The sequence below is a fragment of the Glossina fuscipes genome, unplaced genomic scaffold (genome assembly GCF_014805625.2).
Source record: "Glossina fuscipes isolate IAEA_lab_2018 unplaced genomic scaffold, Yale_Gfus_2 138, whole genome shotgun sequence".
NCBI classification, from domain to species: domain Eukaryota; kingdom Metazoa; phylum Arthropoda; class Insecta; order Diptera; family Glossinidae; genus Glossina; species Glossina fuscipes.
Genome location: NW_023998481.1, coordinates 849 through 9,688, shown reverse-complemented (window position 1 = coordinate 9,688; position 8,840 = coordinate 849). Strand labels below are relative to the sequence as shown.

General features: G+C 30.8%; 1 protein-coding gene across 7 annotated transcripts in view; it reads right to left on the bottom strand.

The window, feature by feature from the left end:
- Positions 1 to 8,060, bottom strand: part of LOC119641033 — a 58,324-nt gene extending 50,264 nt beyond the window's left edge. For all 7 annotated transcript variants that reach the window (XR_005247778.1, XR_005247782.1, XR_005247781.1 and 4 more), the window contains exon 1: positions 7,845 to 8,060. The gene's annotated coding sequence lies outside the window, so the exon portion shown is untranslated. The remainder of the gene's footprint in view (positions 1 to 7,844) is intronic.
- Positions 8,061 to 8,840: the final 780 nt, after the last annotated feature.

Below are 8,840 nucleotides of genomic sequence, written 5' to 3'. Positions count from 1 at the left end.
TAATAATAATATAATAATAATATTATTAGTAGTAATAATAATAATATTAATAGTAATAATACAAGGAGAAGTATAGCATGAAAGATCGATAAAGGTTATTTCTTACATAACGTGCAAACTGATCCAGAATGCATTCACTATAGCTAGAGCAATGTTTAGATACAATTAAGAATTGGTGTAAGGTATAGCTCAAAATAGATATAGAAGCAGGAAAGGGGAAATTGCATTGATGTTTCGTATCTCTACTTTTATTTTTACTATTATGTATAATTCCAAAATTTGTTAAACTTTTTACAAATTGAAAATTAAAATTGCTTTAATAATTATTAAAAATAAAAACACATAAATTTTAAATTGATATAGAAACATATTGTATGACATTGCAAATGTTAAACAACAAATAAGCGTAGCTGCGATTAGCTCAACGTTAACGTTCATTTGTTGTGCAAAACGAACAGCTGCAATTACAGCAAACACGTGCTTAACGCTAATAGAATGTCAAACGAACAGAAGTTTTTATTCAGATTATTATGTGCGTACGAGAATCAAAGCTTCAATACGAACTTTCTGTTACGTTCGTAACTGTTGTTATATAAAAATCTTATAGATTTAACACAATATATTTATAAATTTGAGCAGATTGTAGCATGGGTTTAGCGTGGGTTCCTGCCATGATGGCTTAACCCCACGGTGGCCCAAGCCACTTTAAGCGTAATATACGCCCCCTGGCGAGTTACACAATCCCCACAGAGTAGGTGCCTAAGCAGCACCAGAGTCCAGAACATAAATTTGACCAAGTGGATATTATCTGTCGTCCTAATGTGAACGGTTTTTCGATAAATAAACGCGATTGTATTGTGTGCAGTGTCATATTACAAATAGCCAAAGATCGTAAATAATTCTGTCTAATAATTTAACACCCGCCAATAAAAAAAATAAAATACAGAATTGAAAACTGCATCGATGACGATCGTCCTACGCTTAAAAATTCTTCACCAATATTTCGATTCTGTTACCGGCTGAGCCGGTTTAATGCCTTTTTTTTACACTACTACAAAGTACACGCCACAAACAGTGCACAGTAATGATGGCTTTTTGAAATAAATGCAAAATTAATTTGCCACTGGCCGTTTTGCGACCTTACTTTCACGCCCATTTGAATTTTCTTCTACTTTTTAATTAACGGAAAAATTAAATTGGTCCTCATTATATATGCATGCTAGTGTGCCTAAAATTACTACGATCGATACTTGATGTGGACCTCGCTGTAGACGGATGTATCAGTAGTGGGTGTGTGCCGAATCAATAAGTCTTATTCCTCAATCACCATAACGACGACCAACGAAGAATCTACCGCGCTTGGAATTTGAACCCGCAAGGAGACTTAGTAGTCGCAGTTTTTACCTACACGTCTGCACAGCATGAACTTTATAACTGTAGATATTAAAATAAATGCATATGGCTTGCTATCCTCTTGTCACAAAGATTTGTGCCACTCAAACGGTCACTTTATTAAAAAGCTCTTTGAAAGAGTTTACTTTAATTGTCATACTTCGAAACTTATCGTCCGCTTCCTCAAGTATTTTCATGAGCTAATGTCAGCTTTCCGTTTTCATTTCTAATTAGTACCTTTAAACTGCTGTGTAGTGCTGTTAATTAATCGCAATTAATTTAAATTTCAATTAAAAAATATAACATTTTTATTTATAGATAAATTGTTTTTTATATTAAGACACCATTTACCGGAATTGTAAAGCAAAAAAAGAAAAGAAATACACTGCAAACAAGCTGTTAGCGAATGTCAGTTTAAATAAAACAAATGAACCTGTTTTTGCTAATTGTTAAGGGTATACCAAGGCCGCATTAAAAAGGTGGTTGGAATCGTGCGATTTAAAAATTTAGATCATAAAAATCACTTTTTCTTTATATAGTACTGCAGCATTTATGGCATCGATAAACTAAATTTGAGAGGAGGTATGCAACGTCAAGAAAAAATAGAGATAGACAGACTAATCGTTTTCGGTTTATCAATCAATTACTTGATTAATGGCATATGGATCCATCTACCAATCTATCCTCATCTATCTGTCCCTTTGTGTTTAATTTACGTCTCGAGGATAATCTTATGAAATCTGATACATTCTAACATTTTGAACCACATTTCGAGAAGAACTGCAGAAAGATACTATTTTGGCCCGCTAAAGCGAAATTAAATAAGACCATTAATTTTTAGCATCCTCTCATATAAACGATCTAAAAAAGAAAATAAGCTTCTATTTGGTGAGAGGATTTAGTTTTTGGTGCTTTAGAATTAGAAATATTGACAGGAAAAGATTTTTTCGATTTACAATAAAAACTTGTTCTACTTTATTATGGACCAAACCTTCACTCCCCTCTCTCACTGATTATCGTACATGATTTCCAAGCCTCTGTTCTTGTCACCATGATAGTAAATTTCCGTAAGATTTCTATTTTATACACCATTGCCACTCTACTCCGTTTGGTAAGCGGCAGTGTTTAAGCAGTGCAACGTGTAGGAAGTGCAGTGTAGAGAATTTCAAATAGAACATTTAGCCAAATTGAGAACAATATATATAGACTTCTTTTAGTAATTAACGCATGTTTGAAATCTAAAGTTTTGCAGCAATACTATTGTTCGTTTGCAACAGTGATGCCTTACACCTTATAGAAATGTTCCCTAAAGCTCAGTCCATTTTAGAATGCTTAAAGAGTTTTTAAAAAAAAAAGGGGAACAATTTTAGACAATGGAAAAAGGAGACGTTACTATCCTGATAAAACTGCCATGCTTGTAAGCGTGCTTGTTAAGTAGATTCTAATAATCGTACATATCCATGGATTTTACCCTTCGCAAAAATCTAAAAAGGTAAAAACATCGTAAATAATTGTTTGCTTTTATTATTTTTGCCGCAATTTTTCAATTTCCATTTCATCAAATATGCGCTTTTATAACGATATTCTGCTTTATTCCTACTTTGGCTACAAGGCTTGATAGCTATTTCACGCTCGAGCAGATATATGAAATTTTATGTTACTTTGGAAATCGAGGAAAATTCGTATACAGTCGAATAATATTAACGCACTACTCGTTAAAAGTCAACCGATAACGAGAATAATCACAACAAAATTGGAAAATATTTACATTTAATCTAGTTCGATAATGAGAATCGTCAACCGGACCACTTAATTCGAACCATGTCAGTTCACATTTCGGACGAAAAGCTCATAGGCTGTAGTAACGATCTATAAAAAACATGGTTTTATGGCTTCCTTAATTAAAATTTCAAAGGTAGCAGTGAATCCCAAAATCTTAGTAATTATACAAAGTAAACGTTTCCATTAATCCAAAGCCGTTTTCCTGAAAATATTATTTCTATACCCGAGAGAAATAATGGAAAACAACTATGACTTCAATTATATAACTCAGCTAGTAAAACTTATTTCCCCTCCAAACCTGAAATCCTAGCTTCCATTTGGCTTATGACATACATATAAAATTAATATTATTGTGAAAACCACAAACCAAATTGAAAAGAAAAAACTGAACACAACAAAATATTAGTTAAATGGAAAAACATAAAAACAAAAAAATTATAGTGACTTTTGACAAAAATAATATTAAGCAGAACTATGTGGTGCTTAAAACGATCTATATTTTTAAGGTCAATTTAAATTTGGGTTCATCAGCTTCTACTTTTTATTTATTTCGACATTTTCGTTTATGAGCGTAATTATCTTTATATATGCTTTATTATATATGCTTAAATCAATGTTTAAAGATTATATAAATGCTTTTTTTTTGCCTCTTAATTATACTTAAAAATTTTTAATTTTTTTGCTTATTACCAAAAAATGATGTCTTTCTTTTTGTGTAACATCAAGGCCCCATTAAAAAGTCTGCATAATCTTCTAAGTATCTACTAAGTAAATGTGTTTGTGTATGTGTATGTGCATGTCTATGGCAGATAGACACGTCTTTTAATTACTTTCCCAAAGAGGCAAGTTTTAATAATTCGGACATTGTTTTGAAATCTTTACTAGTTGTCAACTGTCTTTTCTTTTATAAATTTTATTAATAAATAGTTTTCCAGTCATAGTTGTTGCACTGGCCCTCAATGCGATGCCTAAGACTGTCAGCAAAGGAAGAAAAGTCTTTCCTCTACGTTATACTGTATTAACTTTTAAATTCAATTTGCAACTATATATGCCTGATCATGTATATGTTTATATATATACGTGTTACTTAGCGTACCCAATTTTTTTTTTCTTCGAAATGTCTTTATTTGCAATTTATTTACCATCAAACAGTGAGTAAATGCATCAATAACTAAAGAAGAAAAACAATAATTTAGTATAAGACAATAGTTGCACCCAATGAATTAAACAAATATATTACTGTGTTCAAAAAGTAAGACCAATGTAATTTTATCTCTTTTAAACTTTTTATTACTCCAAACTTTTTTCCTCCTCTTCAAAGCCAGTTAATATATTCGATTTATGGAACGGTCTTCAAAGCTTTCTGCGATGTTGCTTGCGTCTATACTCAATGGTGTATATTATAACTGTTCAGTTTTTGACTTCAGGTTTTGAGTATACATCAAGCGTATCAGTAATGTGTCTATATAAAGAGGAGGCCTAATATGTAGCGTCTCTTCAGTCTTCTTACTTCATGTAATAAATTTACAATTTAAATATTAAAGTGCAAACGCTCGATTTGTTTAGATAATTGCTATTAAAGCGTTTTATTTCATTTTTGCCTTTCAGGACATCAAGATCGCTATATATAAAATATGATTACTCACATATCAAGGAGAATTTGCGGATTAGTCTTAAAGATTTAGGCTAACGTATCTGTCATACTACTACGTTAGAATTGATAGATGCACTCCATAGAGGGATGTCATACGTTCATATTGGCTTTACGATGATTGTGTTGAGTAAAACCTTATTCTTCAGACTAAATTTGGATAACGGTCCTAAAAAACGGCACATTTTCTTTAAATTTCATACTTAGTTGTTTTCGTTTTGTCTGCATATGTAGTCTTTTGTCGAAGTGGAGGCCAAGGTATTTCACACGATAGGATAATGGAATTACTTCATACAAATTTTAAAGATGGCTTTCTTTCCTCGATATTCAGCTACCAAATTTCATTTTTAAGAGCTGATTTTCAATTGTCTAACTATGCACAACAATAGCTCATATCACTATCATTACTAATTAATTCTATCTTATACAATTTTAAGTTGCTACTATTATTAACACAAGGTTTATAAATTTAAACTTATTTTGCGATACAAAAAATTTCAGAACGAAATGAAAAGGAAAAATTAAAAGGTCTAAGTTTATGAGCCTTAAGACTATGTGCAATGATTCTAAGAAACAAAGAATATAAACGGAGATAAATATCAACTTAAAATATAATATAAAATAAGTACAACATAAATTTAAGCAAGCTATTAAAAATCGTATTAAAATGTAGTCAGTGGTAAGATTTTGTTTTTTTCTTTTTCTAGCAATCACTCAGGGGATGTTCACCAGTGACAGTCGAAAAGAAGCAGAGCAGAGAAAGGAGATAAGAAGTCGATATGACTACAGTGGTTATGTGCCCAACCGGTAAAGTGTTATGCCTTCACCAACTAAGCGCTTATTACAGCTACGACCCAGAAGTAAAACCTACCATTCTAATCTGAATTTTTGAATCTGAATTGGTAGTCGCGAGTTCTGTCAACTAGTCTACTCATGTTGCTCATGAGTTGATAAATGACGGCGAATTAAGTTTCATTAGAGCAGCATATAGATCCGTTCACGGAGACTATACAATACAGAGCGAATTTTACACAGATGATATTCTGATTCCATATCTATAAGAATTAAGCTTAACCTGAACGTAAAATCTCAGAGTTTTAGCCCCGAAAGTTATGCTTAAGATGGGTCTATGTTTTACAAAGCTTAATAAATTAATAAGGAATAAGTCTATGCCCATAAATTTCGACTTGGATCGAGTGCACAGGGCAATAGGAAAACCATTTGTATGATGAAGGAAGAGCAAGGAGAACCTGTGTTGGACCTACCTGGTAGTTGGTAAGAGCCGCACTTTTCATTGCATTTTCGTGTGTAAATTATGTCTACAGACCAGTTTCCAATTTAGAAACTTCTCGCTAACCGAAGGGTCAAAAAAACCCAAATAAAAAGAGAATATATATTGTAATGACTCACTTGTTACCTCGGCAGACATCATTACAAAATTTGGTAAGAATATGTAACAACGCTTTATGTGCCATTATCAATTCGTGTTAGTTTTGTATACGCTGGAGTTGACGGGCGCACAAGATTCAAAACAAGGTAAATACAACTTTCTTACTCGTTTTAATTAAAGCAGGAACGTGAAGCCTATCCTCTGACCAAATAAATTAATATTGATATGAGCAGGAAGATACTATAAGTGTATAAATCAGTTATTCAAAGGGTTAACTATAAAAGCGTCATAGTTAAGACGAAATCTACATATGCCATCAATTTGATCGGTTTTCGGGTTTCTTGCTGATTTATAATATTCCAAGTATTTAGCAAGATTTTAAACAAAACGTAAGAATATCGAAATCTTCTATGAGTCATAAGCGATTAATGCGAAAATGTTTATATACTTTCATATATATATATATTTCTTTTTAGATTTCTTGCAGATGGATAATTGTCTCTATTTAATTTTAATCGACTTGTGTTCACTGCTTAATTTGATATGTAACGAATAGATCTAAGTAATTTATAACAAATTTCGAGCTTATATTACGATTCAAACTACAACATTCAGAGCTTCAACAAAGAATCAATTAATTCGAAAAGAAATATTTGACGTTATGGAAGATATATAAAATATTTCGTTAAGGACCCAGCATTTTTGTCTGCTAATGTTAAGGCTTTGTTATGATATTGATTGCAACATTGATGCTAGTTTCATAAAGAGTTTTATTCTGTCAGGAAAGAATTCAGAAGAAAACCGAAGCGACTACTTTTTATAAGAAGAGTTCCTTATGTTCATTTAAAAGAAGGTCACTTTCGACATTAACTTGTTTGCTGAAACTAAATTGGAAAGAGTCTAATGCATGCATAAAGGCTCCACATAAAAAACAAAGTAATAAAGAATTTATATAAATGCAACGATCTTCTTCAAGACGTAGGAAACGAATATTTTCAATATTTTAATAATATATTGCTGTTTTTTATTCAACAACGATCACCAAAACTAAAAACTTTTGCAAATCGGTGTAAATTTAAAACTTAAGACATTTGTTTAGTATGGCAAAAAAAAAGAAAAAAAGAAAAAAATGAAAATTAATAATAATCAGCCTACAGTTATTTATATAAAAGCCGTAAAGGCGTTAAGAGTAACGTTGAAAAACAAGTTGAGAAAAAATTAATTAAAAAAAATTTTTAATATTTTATTTAACTAAAATATTCATGATTAATATTTATGTTATTGCAAATTTTATTTTATAAAGTTTTATATACATTAAATAATTTATTGTTGCATTCGTTTCGATAAATTTATTTAAAAAACAAAAAAGCAAACGCTTAACATGCGTGGGTCTCTCTACGCTACATATTATATTAAAGGAAAAAATCAGCCAAGTTCATCAAGTTTTTTTTTTTTTTTCTTTTAAGAAGATAAAAGCAACAACAAATTCTTAACTTGTTTAAGAAACGCAAAGAATGAAAATAAAAAAAATAAATAACATTTAACATAAAACAGCTGCCTTAGCTATATGCAAAACCTTAAACTTGTTTCGTTTGGTTTCTGTTTTTGTTTTTTGTTGCTTTGCTTTACCTTAGAAGTCATTGAAATTTGTGGCTGATTATCGGTTTTTGTTAGTGCGTTATCCACGTTAGCCGGAAATATGCTGCTTTTACAGAAAAGAAAATAACTCCTTTCTTACGTTTCCAATACGGTGCAATTTCTTTCAACGGTTATCTGTTTTTTTTTTTTTCCTTTTTTTTTTAATTTTAATGAGTGCAGTAAAAGTATTTATATCTTTATTGCGATTGCTCTCGCTGTTGCTGTTGTTTATCTTGTAACTTTTTTTTATTTATTTATCAACTTCACTTATTTGTCAATAGTTTTTTTTCTTTTCTTTTTTTTATTTATTTTTGCTTTTATTATTATATATTTGTAGACTTTTATTATTGTGCTATTCTCGCACTAAAACACAAAAAAACACAAGTAAAAAAAAAAGAAAAAACAGAAAGAACTCTTAGTTTTGCTTCAACGCGCTTGCATTCAGTCATTCACTTACTCACAGCGCTGTCTCCAAATGACTCTCGACAACATCATACACACAACTGACATCATTTGTGCTTTTGTTTAGACTGGTTCTGCTTGAGATCTTGGCTAAAGTGTTATACCACTTTTTTCTTATATATATTTTTTATTTTTTTTTAATCGGTTTTTATGGGTTGAATTCGTTTTCTTTCTCGATATTTTATTATTTAACTTTTTTTTTTTTTTAAATAATTTTATTTTTATATATCAAACAGTATATTTATATGTATATGTATATATGTGTGTTTATGCGTAATACTTCATGACTTTTTTATCTCTCATTTTTAAAGCTGTAAATTTTGGTTTATAATCATAAAATTAATAACTTAACGAACACCGACTGACTGTTCCTTTTCAAAAAAAACTTTTAATCCATCACTTAGGCCCGCCAACGCCGTACTAAAAAAGTTTTTAACTCTTGCTACGCATTAAATAAGTTTTCAACGATGATGTCAGCTTGGCTGGCAAACGTGGCTAAGAGTATTTTGAAGTAAGAAAAGAGAG